Here is a 17,857-nt window from a genome sequence, read left to right as displayed (position 1 = left end):
GCTTGGGATTCTATCTCCCTCTCTTTCTGCCCCTCCCTCATGCACATGTGCATTCTCTCTCTCTCTCAAAAATAAATAAACATTAAAAAATTATAAATATATATTAAATATATAACACATATATGTTATTAATATATATTATATATGTATATGTATATATTAATGTATAATATGTAACATGTTATTCATATATAATATTAATATATGTTTATACATATATAACATATATATTAAATATATAACATATATATATTTCACCTTGAATTTCAACTTCAGTGCTGACATTTTTAAAAAAAGTATTCATTCTAAAATACCAGTTTAATTTGGAAGCAGTTGAATAAAAAAATATTTCAGTGAAAAAATGTTTTCTATACTTTGCTTTCTTCTCCTACAATTACTCCATATTATTTAAAATCAAATAAACTATTCAATGAACATCTGTTCTTCCATCATAGATTTTTTTTTCCCTTGAGACTATAAAACAATATATATTTATATCTTAGCATTCTATATGTCACATCTAATTTGGAACAGCTTTTCAAATACCTTTGTTATTTATGATTAATATGTACATTCTAAAATATGTTTTAATTTCAGAATAAAATTTAAAATTTTTAAAGTGTTTCTTTTCTTTTTAAACATCACATTTTAAAAATTATAAAAAATAGCTCATGCTCAATTTTATGAACATGAACTATGGAAGCAAATAAAGAATAAAGTGTAATCACGATTTTATTTTGATGTGTATCCTTCCAGACTATCTGATGCATAATCATATATTTAGAGTACAAAGGGAAAGAAAGGATTTTAATTTTTTATACAGATGGGATCTCATCAAGTGCTCTTGAGTTCTTAAACTCACTTCCTTCATCATTTCTTAAGCAAAAAGAATAGCACTTATTCATTCATTCATTTATTTATTTTTAAAGGCTTTATTTTTTGAGGGTAGTTTTAAATTCATAACATAATTGAAATGAAGGTACAGAAATTTCCCCATAAGCTCCCTGTCCCCACACATACACAGTCTCTCCCAATACCAATATCTCCTACCACAGTGGGACGATGGTTACAACTGATAATCCTACACTGACACATCATCATCACCCAGAGACCACATCATGACCTAAGCCAAAGTTGGAAGCTTAACCGATTGGGCCACCCAAGTGTCCCTGATCTTATAATACATTTTCCTGATAAAAATGTAGCCAGCATTTTAAACCAAGATGAAGGCAAACCATCATTCTGATTTTATAAACTACTATAAACTTAATCTTGTATTAGCTTATTTTAAACCAAATACAATTTTTTATAATATTACCCAATCACTAATTGCCTTAGCTGTCTGTTATTTTGGTTGGATCTACTTGCCTTGTCAGTAACTTTCAGATCTTTACTACAGGATCATCTTCCCTGTAAAGCTTTCCCTGACTATATTATTTACTTATTTTTGAGACAGAGAGAGTGCGAGCGAGGGGCAGACAGAGACAGAGACAGACAGAGAGACAGAGAGACAGAGAGAGAAGCAGGGCTCACCCAAAGCAGGGCTCATGAACTGTGAGATCATGACCTGAGCCTGAGTCAGATACTTAGCTGACTGAGCCACCCAGGCACCCCCTGACCATATTATTTTAAATAGTGGAAACCTTTCTTTTTTTGCCATCTAACATGGATTATCTAGTTTTTTGTCCATTTCCCCTCTCACTTAATTAGGATACAAACTTCATGGAGGCAGATCTTTTATGTATTTTATTTTGTAATACTCCCAGCCCCTACGTAGGTACAATGGCCAATTAATATTTATTTGTTGAGTGAACAAATGGATGGATATATTTATATCAGAGAAACAACTTTCAAGACCAGTTATACAAAAACACTGTAGCCAAGTAAAAGTTCATTTTTTTTAATTCACAAATTGCATATTCCTTATCTCTGTCTATATCTTCTGCATCATTTCACTCTCTTAATCCGTACTAGGATAAGTTTCTCTTTTCCTGCTTATTATTTCCCCTAATTATCCTCACATTACAAACATCAAACAAACATAATTATTTATTTACCACCATACTGTACTGTGCCTCTGATTAGGCTCTAAGTATTCTTACAACTACATTTCATGTTAAAGGAACAACAGCATAAGAAGATACAGGCAGCACTCTACTAGGATGACCTGGTATTTATATTTGAATTTGTTATATAGGAAATATGTATATGTATCAGATGGTACGATCCTAACTAGCCCTTCCCACTGTCAGGATTCTCTGAGCTATTTCTAGGACACGTTATTTAAAATGATCATCAATGACTTAATGGCTACTGCTTTCATGCCAATCAAATTCAAGATAGACTACATCAGGTCCCAAGTCAGAATACAGCTCATACTCTAGAGCTGCTGGTGGAACATATTCTTATGGATGATAGAGCATGGAAATTGCCTGCACTTTTCTTAGTCTAACAATCTATGTTTCCCTTATATCATTACCCCTTAGAAGTGAAGCAATTTCTTAATGGCAATTCTTTTTTCAAGCACATTGATCAGCCACTTGAAGCTCCAAGAGCATGAAGTCTTTATGCTGCTGCAGTAGTCATAATCCCTGAGAGATACACCTTCCCCCTCCAGAAGCTGCAAAGTCCATGCAGTTGTACGGTAATGCCAGGGGACTACTATCAGGGATTCAATGCCCACGGGAAAATCCTATTATTCTCTTCATTGAAGCAGCATAATTTGGTAAAAACACCACTGGATGTGGGATTAGAAAGACCCTGATTCAAACTCCAGTTTCACATTTTAAGACCTGGTGTATTCTGCCACAACTGGGAATAGTACTACCTTCAATGGCGTAGTGAGGATGAATTAAGTATAGTGAAAGGTGCCTGTCCCATAGTAAATAAATTCTCAACGCATGCAAACTTTCTTTTTTTAAATTTAAGTTTTTATTTTAATTCCAGTGACTTAACATACAATGTTATGTTAGTTTCAGGTGTATTATATAGTGATTCAACAATTCCATACATCACCCAAGGCTCACCATGACATGTGCACTCCTTAATCCCCATAACCTATTTAACTTAACCCTCTGCCTCCTTCCCTTCTTGTAACCATCAGCTTGTTCTCTATAATTAGGATTCTGTTTCTTGGATTGTCTCTCTTTTTTTTCCCTTTGCTCATCTGTTGTGCTTCTTAAATTCCACATATGAGTGAAATCATATGGTATTTGTCTTTTCTCTGACTTATTTCACTTAGCATTATACTCTCTAGTTCCATCCATTTCATTGTAAATGACAAGATTTCATAGTTTTTATGGCTGAATAATATTCCATTGTGTAGATGGACACTTGGGCTGTTTCCATATCTTGGCTATTATAAATAATGCTGCAATAAACACAGGGCTGCATGCCTCCCTCTAGTGTTTCTGTATTCCTTGGGTAAATATCTAGTAGTGCCATTGCTGTATCCTAAAGTAGTTCTATTTTTAACTTTTTGACGAACTTCCGTACTGTTTTCCACAGTGGCTGCACCAGTCTGCATTCCCACCAACAGTGCAAGAGGGTTGCTTTTTCTTCACATTTTCACCAACAGCTATTGTTTCTTGTGTTGTTGATTTAAGCCATTCTGACTGGTGTGAGGTGATAATCTCATTGTAGTTTTGATTTACATTTCCCTGATAGTAAGTGATGATGAACATCTTTTCATGTGTCCGTTGGCTATCTGTAGGTCTTCTTTGGGGAAGTATCTGTTCATGTCTTCTGTCCATTTTGTAACTACATTATTTGTCTTTTGGGTGTTGAGTTTTCTAAGTTCTTTATTTATTTTGGATACGAATCCTTTATCAGATGTCATCTCCAAATACCTTCTCCCATTCTGTAGGTTGCCTTTTAGTTTTGTTAATTGTTTCCTTTGCTGTGCAGAACCTTTTTGTTTTGATGTAGTCCCAATAGTTTATTTTTGCTTTTGTTTCCCTTGTCTTAGGAGACCTATCTAGAAAAAAGTTGCTGTGGCTGATGTCAAAGATATTACTGCCTTTGTTCTCTTTTAGGATTTTTATGGTTTCAGGTCTCATATTTAGGTCTTTAATACATTTTGAATTTATTTTTGTGTATGGTGTAAGAAAGTTGTCCAGGGCCACCTGGGTGGCCTGACTCTTGGCTTTGGCTCAGGTCATGATCTCATGGTTTTGTGAGTTTGAGCCCCATATTGGGCTCTGTGCTGAAAGAGTGGAGCCTGCTTGGGATTCATTCTCATTCTCTCTCTCTCTCTCTCTGTTTCTCTCTCTCTCTCTCTCTCTCTCTCCCTTTCTCTCTCTTCCCCCACCCCCACTCATGCTGTCTCGCTCTCAAAAATAAACTTTAAAAAAAATTAAAAAAAAAGAGAAAGTAGTCCAGTTTTCCCAACATCATTAGTTGAAGAGACCATCTTTTTCCCATTGGATATTCTTTCCTACCTTGTCAAAGATAAGTTGACCACACAACTGTGGGTTTATTCCTAGGTTTTCTATTCTGCTATATTGATCTATGTGTCTATTTTTGTGCCAGTATTGTACTGTTTTCATCACTACAGCTTGTGACATAACTTGAAGTCTGGAATTATGATGCCTTCAACTGTGTTTTTTTTTCTCCCCCCCCCCCCCCCCCCGCCCCAACCCAAGGTTGCTTTGGCTAGCCAGGGTCTTTTGTGGTTCCATACAAATTTTAGAATGTTTGTTCTAGTTCTGTGAAAAATGCTGTTGGTATTTTGATAGGGGTAGCATTAAATCTGTAGATTGCTTTGGGTAGGACAGACATTTTAACAATATTTGTTCTTCCTATCCAGCAGCATGGAGTATCTTTCCACTTCTTTCTGTTGTTTTCAATTTCATTCATCAATATTTTAATAGCTTTCAGAGTACAGATTATTTCACCTTTTGGGTTAGGTTTGTTCCTAGGTATCTTATTATTTTTGGTGCAGTTGTAAACAGGATTGTTGTCTTAACTTCTCTTTCTTCTGCTTCATTATTGGTGTATAGACATACAACAGATTACTGCACGTTGATTTTCTATACTGCAGCTTTACTGAATTCATTTATTAGTTCTAGCAGATTTTTGGTGGAGTCTTTTGTTTCTACATATCATGTCATCTGCAAATAGTGAAAGTTTTACTTCTTCGTTACCAATTTGTATGCCTTATTTATTTGTTGTCTGATTGTTGAGGTTAGGTCTTCCAGTACTGTGTTGAATAGAAATGGTGAGTGGACATCCCTGTCTTCTTCCTGACATGAGAGGAAAAGATCTGTTTTTTCCCCATCAAGAATGATGTTCACTGTGGGTTTTTCTATATGGCCTCTATGTTGACGTATATTCCCTCTAAACCCACTTGTTGAGGGTTCTTATCATGAATGGATGTTATACTTTGTCAGATGCTTTTTCTGCATCTATTGAAGTGATCATATGGTTCTTATCCTTTCTCTTACTGATGTGATATACCATGTTGATTGATTTTCAAATGTTGAATCACCCTTATAACCCAGGAATAAATGCCAATTGATCACGGTAAATGATTTTTTTCTTTTTTTTTTTTTAATTTTTTTTTTCAACGTTTATTTATTTTTGGGACAGAGAGAGACAGAGCATGAACGGGGGAGGGGCAGAGAGAGAGGGAGACACAGAATCGGAAACAGGCTCCAGGCTCTGAGCCATCAGCCCAGAGCCTGACGCGGGGCTCAAACTCACGGACCGCGAGATCGTGACCTGGCTGAAGTCGGACGCTTACCCGACTGCGCCACCCAGGCGCCCCAAGTAAATGATTTTTTTTCAATGTATTCAATTTGCTGGTGTTTCATTGAGGATTTTCAATCAGGTATATTAGCTTACAGTTCTTTTTTAGTGATTTTTTATCTGGTTTTGGTATCAGGATAATGCTGGCTTCATAGAATGAATTTGGAAGCTTTCCTTCCTTTTCTATTTTTTGGCATAGTTTGAGAAAAACAGGTATTAATTCTTCTTTAAATGTTTGATAAAATGATAAAATCCTGGACTTTTGTTTGTTGGGAGTTTATTACTGATTCAATTTCTTTGCTGGTTATCAGTCTGTTCAAATTTTCTATTTCTCCCTAGTTCAGTTTTGTTAATTTATATGTTTCTAGGAATTTATCCATTGCTCTAAGTTGTCCGATTTGTTGGCATGCTTTTTCATAAGAGTCTCTTATGATTGTTTGTTTCTATAGGTATTTTTCCTTTCTCATTTGTGATTTTTTTCCTTTCTCATTTGTGATTTTATTTATTTGAATTCCTTCTTTTTCTTGATAAGTCTGGCTAGAGGTTTATCAATTTTATTAATTTTTTCCAAAGAACCAGTTCCTGGTTTCATTGATCTGTTCTATTGCTTTTTAAATTTCTATATCATTTATTTCTGCTCTAATCTTTATTATTTCCTTCCCTCTGCTGGTTTTAGATTTTGCTTATTGTCCTTCTTCCAGCTTCTTTGGGTGCAAGGTTATATTGAGATTTTTCTTGCTTCTTGATATAGGCCTGTATTGCTATAAACTTCCCTCTTAGAACCACTTTTGCTGTATCCCAAAGGTTTTGGACCATTGTGTTTTCACTTTCATTTGCTTCCATGTACTTTTTAATTCTTATTTCCTGGCTCATTTACTGTTTAGCAGCATGTTATTTAACCTCCATGTATTGTGGTCTTTCCAGATTTTTTCTTGTGGTTGGCTTCTAGTTTCATAGCGTTGTGGTCATAAAACACACATGGTATGGCTTTGATCTTTTTGAATTTGTTGAGGCTGGTTTTGTGGGATAATATGCGATCTATTCTGGAGAATGTTCCATATGCACTTGAAAAGAATGTGTATTCTGCTGTTTGGGGATGGAATGGTCTAAATATATCTGTTAAGTCCATCTGGTTCAGTGTACCATTCAAAGCCATTGTTTCTAGTTGATTTTCTGCTTAGATGATCTATCCATTGATATTAGGAGGGTGTTAAAGTCCCCTACTATTGTTGTATTATTATTGATTAGTTCCTTTATGTGTAACTTTTATGTATTTGGTTACTCCTATGATAGGTGCATAAATATTTATAATTTTTACATCTTATTGGATTGTCCCCTTTAATATTATATAGTATCCTTCTTTGTCTCTTGTTACAGTCTCTGTTTTAGAATCTATTTCGTTGGGGCACCTGGGCGGCTCAGTCAGTTAGGTGTCTGATGTCAGCTCGGGTCATGATCTTATGGTCCATGAGTTCGAGCCCTGCATCTGGCTCTGTGCTGACAGCTCAGAGCCCATAGCCTGCTTCAGATTCTGTGTCTCCCTCTCTGCCCCTCTTGCTCACACTCTGTCTCTTTCAAAAATAAACATTAAAAAAAAGTTTGAAGTCTTTTTTGTCTGATGTAAGTATTGCCATTCCAGCTCTCTTTTGACATCCATTTGCATGATAGGTGTTTCTCCATCCCCTCACTTTCCATCTGCAGGTGTCTTTAGGTCTAAAATGGATCTCTTGTAGGCAGCATATAGATAGGTGTTGTTTTTTTACCCATTCTGTCACCTTATGTCTTTGGATTGGTATGTTTAGTCTATTTACATTAAAAGTAATTGTTGATAAATATGTATTGCCATTTTATTATTTGTTTTGTGATTGTTTCCGAAGATTTTTTTGGATTCCTTCTTATCTTTCTGTCTTTTATGTTTTGTTGATTTTCTTTAGTGATATATCTGGAGTTAACTTTCTCTTTATTCATCGCATGTTTAGTTTTTGATTTTTGGTTACTGTTAGTTTTGTATACATCCTCTTCTTCATACAGCAGTCTAAATTAAGTTGATGGTTGTTCCAGTTTGAACTCATTCTTTTCTTCTCTCCTCCCCATGTTTTAGGTATATTTTATTATATTTTATCACCTTTTTTGAGTTTCTTGACTTTTTACAGAAATATTCATTTTTACTGCTTTTGTGTTGTAAGTTTCCTTTTTAAGATCAAGATTACATAGACTAATAACTATACATTTACTTTGAAAGATGTACTGTTTCCTGTAATTATTGTTGGAAAATCAACATGTTGATGGGTTCATCATTCAACAAATACCTACAATATGCCTATAATACACTTTGTACTATGCAAAGCACTAGGAAGCAAATGGCGAGCCAGACCATTTGTGTATTATGAAACTGTAGCCCTATACACTTTTTACTTGGTATTATCCATAGTGGAACCTTGAAATATCAACAGGACCATGGTAGTCATTCTCACCAAAATTTTCATGTTAAAAAAGTACTAATTACAGTAACATAGCAGAAGAGCATCTGCTGCTCCACAGCTTTTCAATTCACAAACAGTAGCTTCACACAAGAGATCATCTACCTGGTCTGTGCTAGGCACTGGGAATGCAATGGTGAGTAAAGCATAGCTTCTGCCCTCAATTAACATAAGGTAACCTAGTGGTGGCAATAACTGCAGGCTAGCCGGGTACTTCACACTCACAGGTTGCTAAAAGCTTCAACACTCTATGAATAACGTCTAGAGTTGGAAAGTAATCTTGAAACTTATTCCTCTATAAAAATATTCTTAGGGGTACCCAGGTGGCTCCTGGTTGGGCTTCCGACTTTGGCTCGGGTCATGATCTCACGGTTTGTGGGTTTGAGACCTGCATTGGGCTCTCTACTGTCAGCACAGAGCCTGCTTTGGATCCTCTGTCTCCCCCCCCCTCACCCCTCCCCACTCGATCTCTCTCTCCCTCTCTCTTTCAAAATAAATAAATAACTTTAAAATTAGTTTCAGTGATTTCCTATTCTTTCATTCTAAAGTTTCAAACTGTTCAATGTCGTGGGGCATCTGGGTGGCTCAATGGGTTGAACGTCTGACGTTGGCTCAGGTTGTGATCTCACGGTTGTAGGTTTAAATCCCAAGTTGGGCTCTGTGCTCACAGCTAAGAGTCTGGAGCTGTTTCAAATTCTGCATCTCCCTCTCTCTCTTGCCCCACCCCTGCTCATGCTCTGTCTCTCTCAAAAATAAACATTAAAACTTTAAAAAAAAAGTAATCTCTCAATTTCATACCTATTGTGTGGCTTTCATACCTATTTATGGCAAACCATAGTAGGAAAACCTTTTTATGTCACAATACCGAATGTATGTACACACATATATAAATAAAATATGGAAGCAAATTTGACAGTTTTACAAAGACCAGTATATCCTAATTTTAATTCTATGTCAGGTGCTTAAATCTGGTAGCCGCCCACTGAATTGATTTCATGACCCACTAATGGAAGTTTGAAATTAATGGTCCAATGACTTCAAGATGATTTCTATCAAATTCCTCTGTCCTATCCCACAACCCTCCCTTTTTCTTTCTATGCTATAGCCATACTGTTTGCTTTCCTTTCTTCAATGGTGTCATACTCTTGTCTACTCAGGGCTGTAACCTACCACTTCCCTCCACCCATTTATTCGACAAATATTTAAGGCATAAGTCCTATGTGTCAAGCACTATTCCAGGGTCTGGAGAGGTGAAAGTGAATGAGCTAGATATATTACATTCCCTTTTCTCATTTCTAGAGGCAGTCAGAAAACAAATAATCCAAGAAATAAATGAAGCGATGAGAATTAGAGGTGTATAAAATGATGGAAATGAGCAAAAAGCAGAACTAGAAAATAATCTGAAGTCTGATCTCTGGAAGACAGCTAGCTTTGGAGGGAGGGGAGGGAGTGGGCTTAGAATATAGCGTTCCAGTTTGAGGAACTGAGAGATGAGTAACTGGTTAATGGTGAGGTTGGAAACAGAGGGGAGGCCAAGTCACCTGTTCTTCAGGACTCAGCTTAACTCTCACTTAACTGTCACTTCTCCATAGAGAAGCCTTCTATGACCTTCAGGGTATGTCTGGTCTACTATTACTGACTCCATTTGCATCTGTACTTCTCCTTCAGGACTTTCGCTCAACTTACATAATGTGGCCTTTCCTGAGAAAACTAAGGGGTACATAAAGTCAGGCACTGCATTTATCTTGTTCATAGAGTTATCCCTAATGCCTAGACCAGTGCCGAAAATATAGTAGGTTCAGGATAAATATTCATTGGATGGATGGATGAACAATACACACTGTCAGTTTTATATATGAAGGAGATTCACAGAAATAGTACCTGCACCCTCTTTTGATATCCTTCTCTTTCATTCCTATTTCTAACGTCAAGGGATGTTAAATATCAATCTTGATTTTTTTTTTTTTTTTTTTTTTTTTTTACAAAAAAGCAGAACTGATATTTCAGAACAGATGACAGTAGTACTCAAAATGTTTAGAGGAAATGTGTGCTGGCACCCAAAGTTTGGTGTCAGCAACTTTATTTCCTCTTGTCATTCCTAGCAACTCCATTCATAATCACTGCGCTCATCACCTAACTATTCGCCACCACTGTTACTACTGTATCCTGTGGCAAGACCTGGACAGAGGCACTCTCAATGTTAAAGCTAAAGGCAGAAAATATGCTTATGATAGCTAACTATCCACGTTTATTAGGTTAGAAATTAAGAGGCAAACAGATATTAAACAAGCAAAACTCATGGCATTTAATCATAGAGCAACATTCCTTTGCTTTTTAAATCCATTCAGGGCTAGTCTTCTCCTACCTTGGTGAAACCTCAGTCAGCCTCAGAATGTTTCTGTTAAAACATATATAATTTAGAAATGAAAATTTTAGGACCATGTATTCAATCAAATTAGGCTTGATTTAGAATTGAAGTTTTTCTCCTCCCCAAACTAGAGCCTATAAGGAAAGGTAAGGTCATAGACTTCTCTCCCTCCCTGTCTAGAGTCTAATCGTTCTAACTCGTGAACTCTGGTTTTTAACCCCTCGTGGCTGGAGAAGGCTGGCAAAGATACAAAAGCAAAAAAAAAAGTTCTTACTTCACTCTACTATCCTAAGCAGGCTTTGTGATCTATGGGCCTGGTACATATTAAAGCTGATTCTTTCTTTTCGTAAATAGATGCCTTGGTGAATTCTTCTGAGATACTCAACTTTTGAGATCTCTTCCTTGTATTCCCTGGCATGTAGCAATGCATCTCTATTCTAGCTGAAGGCTTGCACTTTCTTCGAAGCCCCCATGCACCCTGTGGTTTACATCCACAGGTCTTCTGAGGTTCTTTCATTCTAGCAGGCAATCCCCTTGTATAGGACTTAAAATCCTTTCCCATGGTTCTTTAGTCCACAGAGAATACTTATAACTATTTCCTTTCTTTTCTTCAACAGACTGAGAATGCAATTCCTTCCCAAAGAAACTCTCCATTCTGCTACCTGTGTCCCTCTATGTTTTTCAAGCCTGACGAGACACCAGCCTATGTAGGAGACCATATTAGACTCTCTGATAAACTTCCCAAGTAGTCTCTTTAAAGTCCCCTCTCTTTTTTTATTGTTTTTTTTTTAATATGTATTTATTTTTGAGAGAGAGACAGAGCATGAGCAGGGGAGGGACAGAGAGAGAGGGAGACCCTGAAGAGGCCCCAGGTTCTGAGCTATCAGCACAGAGCCTGAGGCGGGGCTCGAACACTTGTACCTTGATATCATGGCCTGAGCCAAAGTCGGACACTTAACTGACTGAGCCACTCAGGTGCCCCAAAAGTCCATCCTGTTGACTTGGGGTTAGGAGATATATTCCTTCCAGATCTCTCACCAAAGGAAGAAGGATTCTACTCCAAGCAATTCTCTCCAAAACAAACAACACAAAACTCTGATCTCAAAGTCCTCCCCACATCTCTACTATTCTAAGCTTTCATACCGGTGAAGTATGCATGGTGTTTTAGAGTTAAACACTGCTCTTGCTCACCTGATTTTCTCAAAATGTAAAAGGGTAGGCTGTAGCACAACCTATTTTAGTATTTTATATCTTAGGTCTTAAAGTCTTGACCAAAGATTCCACTTCAAAGTTCAATATGGAGGTGTGCCAACTGCCAAAATGGCAGAATGAGGAACTTGGGAAATTCTCGTTCCAGAAAGCACTGATAAAAGTGGTCAGAGTTATCATAAACAACAACTCTGGAAACTGACCAAAGGACACAGAACACATGAAAGGCACTTGTTTTTAAAACTCTACTAAATCTCTAGCCAATAGTATTGTAATAGCATAATACGGTGACAGATGGTGGCTACACTTGTGGTGAGCACAGTATAACATATAGAGAAGTTGAATCACTATGTTACAACCTTCCTGAAATGAAGGTAATGTTGTGTATCTATTAAATCTCAATAAGAGTCCTGGAGGTCTATGACATTTTATAGCAAGAAGCTGTTCCTACCGTCCTCCAGTTCCACAGCATAGAAGTTCTAGTTGGGAAGATAGGACAGCCCTGAGGATTTATAGCTCTATTGCCTTTCTGTTTGAAGAAGAGAGGAGATAACTGGTATTTGGAACAAAGTATAGAAAATCCCATGTCCAGGTGAATTGTAAAGAACAATAAAGATACAGTAGCAAACAATGTGGGAAGTTTACTGGTTGGGGTGACCAACAAAAGAGCAGACTGTTCAGAAATTTAATAGCAAGATTGAGAGGAGGAGATCAGCAAAGAGCACCTTGCTCTGACCCACTTACTCCTAGTCTGGAAGGCTGTGTATATATGCAAGGCTGTACCTCCTAAGAAGAAAGCTGAGAGGACTTAACCAAATACTCACTAAAAGGGAGAGCTTGCAAATCCAGAAAGTAAAAACCAGGGAGAACTTGTAACTTCCCTGTACTTGAAAGTATTCCCCGGGCCACATGCAGATTAAACAGCAAAAGGTAGACTTACTTGTTCAAGATGTCTAAGCAAAACTTTAGCTATCACTGCCTGACAGTTAAACTATGCTGACCCAGGGGCAAGAGTTAGGAAACCAGGCTTAAAAACAAAAACAAGAATGAAAAATAAAAACTGAGCTGACACATCAGAGTATCAGAGTCTGAACACTGTAGGGGAAGACTCCACTGAACCAGCTCAAGAAGTCACTGAAACAAACAGCAGCAGTAACCTTCCCAGAGGAAAGATGAGAATTTAAAGTTGCTGCAATATATAATCTAAAATGTTCAGTTTTCAACAATAAAAACAAAAGAAACGAACAAAGCCAGGAAAATGTGAGCCAGACACAGGAAAGAGAAGCAATCAATAATAACTATCTCTGAGGAACTTCAGATTACGAACTTAACCAACAAATATTTTACAGCATCTGTTATACACATGTTCACCGAACTAAAGGAAATCAGGAAGAATAAATGAAAGTATGACACGGTAACATGGCAATAAAGAGATACAGACATTCAAAAAAATAGCCAAATGGGAATTCTGGAGTTAACACATAGCTGAAATGAAAAATTCACTGAAAAGGATAAACAGCAGATTTGAGCTTTCGGAAAAATCAATGGATTTAAAGATGCATGAATAGGATGCCTGGGTGGCTCAGTCAGGTAAGCGTCTGACTGACACTTGACCTGAGCTGACTTGACTTGATGCTGACTTGAGTGTCAGCTCAAGTCTTGATCTCGTGGCTTGTGGGATCGAGCCCCACATCAGGCCAGCACAGAGCCTGGCTGGGATTCTCTCTCTCTCCCGTTCTCTCTCTGCCCCTCCCCTGCTCACGCTCTCTAAATAAACTTAAATATATATATATATATATATATATATATATATATATATATATATATATATGTATATATATAAAGCTCAACCAGTTTTAAGTGGGATAAGGACAGAGAAATGAACACTTATGTGACTATGACACATCATTGTCAATCTACTGAAAATCCAAGACAAAATTTTGGAAGTCACAAGAGAAAAAAGGTTCATCATGTACGAGGTAACCAAAATAAGATGAAAACATGACCTCTCATCAGAACAGAGGCTTGAAAGCAGGAGGAGGACATATTCAAAATTCTCAAAGAACAAAACTCTTAACAATGTATACTATACCCAACAAAATTATCCTTCAAGTGAAGGAGGCAGAGGCTGTCAGACTGGATAAAATCTATTACATACAAAAGAAGAACGAAATCCAAATAAGATCTGTAGTTTAGTTAATAGCTTTATGCTAATGTCATTTTCCTGATTTTGATCACGTTCTATGGTTATGTAAAATGTCACACTGGGGAAATCTGGGTAAAGTGTATATGAGAGCTCTGTGATTTTTTTTGTCATTTCTCAACTTATTTCAAACTTAAAAAGTTATTTAAAAAGTCCAATACATGTTGATAGATCTAGTTTATATGTGCAATTTTCATTCCAAAGTTCTAAAGAAGTAACAAAAGAGTCCTATGGGAAAACTGACTAAGGTTTACTTTCTTCAGGATAAAATTACTGGTCATTATTGTTAGACGGTGACAGCATTTTCAATTCCAGTTACAAATAGGCACCCTTTCATCCTTTTATTCCCCTTCATAGTAGTAGATATTTTAAGTTTTTGTGAAATTAAGGCATTCTGTCCAGCTCACCACATTAAACACTGGGAAAATGTTTTTTCCCCCCACATCTGCCTCAGTCCTGGAAATCTTATTGCAAGCAGGTTGCACAACAATTATCATGAATGCTCATGAACCAGCAGTTTGGGAGGTTTTGTGTTTTGTCTTTTATAACTAAGCTGAATAATCAGTGTCGGTGAGTATACATGGTTTTTTTGTTTTGTTTTGTTTTTGGCTGCCCTGTCATTAGAAACTTCCTGAACACTAATGAGAGGGAAATTTGGATATGCTCTTTAACATACTTGCCTGTGCAATGCAACTTTTGGCTTTCCATGAATGCTTAGTAGTGTGTGGTCTGTCCAAAACGCTTTTAGTCGTACTGTCAGGGCAAGACGGGCTTCTCTGGGAAAAGTGAACAAGAACCAGAAACACAGACTAGTCCATTTTCTTTCCTGCACAGTGTGACAGGACAACAGGAAGGGAAGGGGCCATTACTAGGTTTGTGGCCTCTGGAGGAAAGGTGGATAGGCAAAGGATCTTTTTCTCTTTCCTTCCATTTCATTGTGTGACGGAACAGAGGAGGTACTAAGGGACTCAGCATGGAACTAGAGGCAGGCTTCCCTGCTGGAACCAGACTGATCTAAGTTCAAGCTTGTCTCCTCTTTTCTCTGACCGTACGATCCTGATCTTCCATTCCCAAACCTGTGAAATGGGGGAAGTGGCCCCCACACCTCACAGAGGCAGTGGGATGATGAAATGAGAGAACACATGTCAGTCATCAAGCACAGTGCCCAGCAGGTCACAAATATACAAAATGATCATTTGCAATTGTTGTTTATGAAATTGGCGCTTCCCCCCACCCGCCTCCGCCAAATTGCTTTAATTTCCTGAGACTTCTTTGGCTCTTTGGACATTTCTTTTTTTTTTTTTTTTTAACGTTTATTTATTTTTGAGACAGAGAGAGACAGAGCATGAACAGGGGAGGGTCAGAGAGAGAGGGAGACACAGAATCTGAAACAGGCTCCAGGCTCTGAGCAGTCAGCACAGAGCCCGACGTGGGGCTCGAACTCACGGACAGTGAGATCGTGACCTGAGCCAAAGTCGGATGCTCAACCGACTGAGCCACCCAGGCGCCCCATGGAAATTTCGAAGAAATTCAAGTAGGCAAATTTGTTAAGCACCTCTTACAAAGACTGTGTACTTTTTCATACTCAACAATGAGTTTTAGTTAGAGATTGTACTCCTGCTTTTGATCTGCTAAAATTTAAAAAAATATATTGGGCCACTAACTTGTCTGCTTCCAAACTCAAAGCTTTCTCCATTATGCTGGATATAGAAAGGGGTTCCAAAAGCAAAAAGGGCAAGGTGCCATGGTTCCCACCATCACCATCTTTCCCACCATCACCATCCTTGTTACAACGGCATGACTAAAGTTTGAAATTCTTAGATTATTTTGCTGGAGCTTTTTTAAAACCTGGGCCAAGCAAAGAGTTCGCTATCATCAACAGGCATAGAAAAATAAAGAAACAGCAGGAATTAAGATAAGTAAACGAATGGCTTTTTATTAGATAGAAATGTCTCTCAAGCCATATTCTCAGTGTACCACAGAAAACCTGTTAAGAGAATTTTCCTGTTCCCAAAGAAATCTAAAAGCATGCCACCAGATACAAAGGTGCAGATTGATTCCCTCGGTCTGTTTCCTATGCCAGGAACCCAACGGTATTGAATTTGCCTCCCATTTCCCACAGAGAGACACCCGGTCCCGGTGGCTAATGTCCACACTATTCCTTTTGAACTGATTTTTTCTGCTCTGTTTTTATTCCTAGGTCTCTGGCACTGCTTCTGTATCTCTCAAACCTCTATTATTGAAAGTTCGTTATGTAACCAAACCAGTATTATGGAATTCCTACTAGAGTTTCAGAGAAGAAATAGGCAGTTTCAAATAGAAAAGGCTTGATAGAAAAGGTGAATAAGCTGCTGTTCAAAATCCTGAACAAGCTTAGATGTAGAGAAATGGGAGATGGAAACACTTTCTCTAGGAAAAGGACATGAACAGTGAGCCACAGCCACATTGGAGATGCTCTGTCCTGTCTCACTTTCGTCTGGTGCTGTGCCACTGCCCTCACACGTTCTCTATAGGATAGTCTCTGCCTGCCCCTCAGGGTTCTGTGTAAACTTACTCTCTGAAGTAAACTATCTCTTTATTGACCATCTTCACTATCTCCTTATCCTACAAGGTTAGGACCCTTGCATTTCTTTTTGAGATCTCTCACCACACTGTTATATACCACATTACCATTATATATAGCATATGTCTCCCCTCACTGTGAGCAGCATGAGGGAAGTTCTAGCTCCTTCCCCTGCATGAGCCCCAAATGATCCCTCAATTACTACTAACTGAAGAGATGAATGAACAAATGTGGGAATTTGTATGGAGTGCTGGGGAAAACCACAGATGAGGTCTTGTGTTGAGAAATAATCAAGGGGAAACAAAGCCTATTTACAGACCCTAGAACGACAAAACTGGAAGACATTTTAGCAATGCTTACTTTATTTTCTTTTTATTATTTTTTTAATTTGCTTACTTAATTTGAAAAGTTCACATTCATTAAACATTTCCTAGGTGCCAAGTACGGAGCTAAGTGATTTATATACACCACTTCATTTCGTCTTCATAACAAGAGAGGAATTATTACCGCCATTTTAGAGATGAAACAAAACAAAACAAAACAAAACCTTAAGAAAAGTTAACTGATTTGTCTAATTGGCAACTCAAATTGAGGCAGACGGTCTCCCAAACCACACTCTACAAGAGAATTCTGTCTTTCAGGAAGACTAAGAAACTTTCCCCAGGTCATACGGCCCTAGAATCCTGACCCTCTGCCTCACATCAAATTCTTACTTTCTATACCATTCTGCCACTCCATCAAAGACCCTAAAGGACAGGCAGAAATTCCAAGACATCATACAATAAACAACTGCATGTGAAAGAATCTTAGCAGAGAGATGGCATGATGGGAGGAGCACTTTGTATTTGTTTCCTAGGACTATGGTAATAAAATGCCACAAACTAGGTGGCTTAACCAAATAGAAGCTTATTTTCTCACAGTTCTAGAGGCTGGAAGTCTAAGATCGACCTGTCAGCAGGATTGGTTTTTTTTTTTCTGAGGCCTCTCTCATCGGCTTACAAATGGCCACCTTCTCCCTGTGTCCTCACATGGTCTTTCCTCTATGCCCACATGCCCCTGGTGTCTCTATGTGTGCCCAAATTTCTTCTTCTTATAAGGACACATTCTGAGATCCTGAGCTTAGAGCTTCATCATATGAATGGAGGGTGGGCACAATTTAGTCTAAAACACACCAATAATGTAAACATAGCCATTAAATAAGAAGCATATGGTCGCTAATGGAGAAATACGGTGTTTGAGGAGAAAGGGGCGCAGCCAGACAGAGAGGTCCAGATGTGTTAGGAAAT

General features: G+C 37.8%; 1 protein-coding gene across 3 annotated transcripts in view; it reads right to left on the bottom strand.

Annotated features, from left to right (window-relative positions):
* Positions 1-17,857, bottom strand: part of PLA2G4A (phospholipase A2 group IVA) — a 166,303-nt gene that overhangs the window by 135,445 nt on the left and 13,001 nt on the right. The window lies entirely within an intron of this gene.

This window comes from Leopardus geoffroyi, chromosome C3 (assembly GCF_018350155.1).
Source record: "Leopardus geoffroyi isolate Oge1 chromosome C3, O.geoffroyi_Oge1_pat1.0, whole genome shotgun sequence".
NCBI lineage: Eukaryota > Metazoa > Chordata > Mammalia > Carnivora > Felidae > Leopardus > Leopardus geoffroyi.
This window is presented reverse-complemented; position numbering and strand designations above follow the sequence as displayed.